The sequence below is a fragment of the Chrysochloris asiatica genome, unplaced genomic scaffold, assembly GCF_000296735.1.
Source record: "Chrysochloris asiatica unplaced genomic scaffold, ChrAsi1.0 scaffold00066, whole genome shotgun sequence".
NCBI lineage: Eukaryota > Metazoa > Chordata > Mammalia > Afrosoricida > Chrysochloridae > Chrysochloris > Chrysochloris asiatica.
This window is the reverse complement of record NW_006408584.1, coordinates 13,607,176-13,607,921: the sequence shown is the minus strand read 5'-3', so window position 1 is coordinate 13,607,921 and position 746 is coordinate 13,607,176.

Here is a 746-nt window from a genome sequence, read left to right as displayed (position 1 = left end):
GTTTGTTAAAAAATTTAATCAAAATAATTTTCTTAGGAAAATTAATTTATTTATTACCTCCAATAAATGAGACAGTTAATGAATAAAGGACAAGGAATAAACGTTTAAGATAAATAACACTATTTAGTGGAGTGTCTAAATACCTGGCATTTTGATACTAATGGTTACCATGGGGTCCTATCATCACCTTTACCACTTCTTCCATACTGACATGAGCTACCTCCCAAACAAAAGAATCAAATTGCCAGATAATGAACTTTACAAACCTAAAAAGCTATCCAGGTGAAAAAGATCTAGTATATATAAGATAAACTTCTGGAGGAGACAATTCTCTCTCTCTCTCTCTCTCTCTCAACACACTGGCCTACTATTCCCCTATTTACCACATTGAACTTGTCGTCTAAGGATTTGGTCTGCAGAAATCATTTTATGAATATGAACTAAAGGATGAAAAATACGCTGTGCAATGGAAGTTCTCAACCCTTTTCTCTGAGAATTTCTCCCCTTTAGAAGGGATGGGCCTTTAATAGGAGCTTTGTAAGACATGCTTCCACTCTTGTGTATAGTTTACTAGGACCATAACTTGAGTTGAACAATAAGATTAGTTTTCACAAGAATTAGGAAATGGCATTGAGAAATTTCTGGTAGTCCAGGTGTTGTTGTTGTTGTTGTTAAGTGCCGTCGAGTCGGTTCCGACCCATAGCGACCCTGTACAGGGTTTCCGAGGGTGTAAATCTTTACGGGAG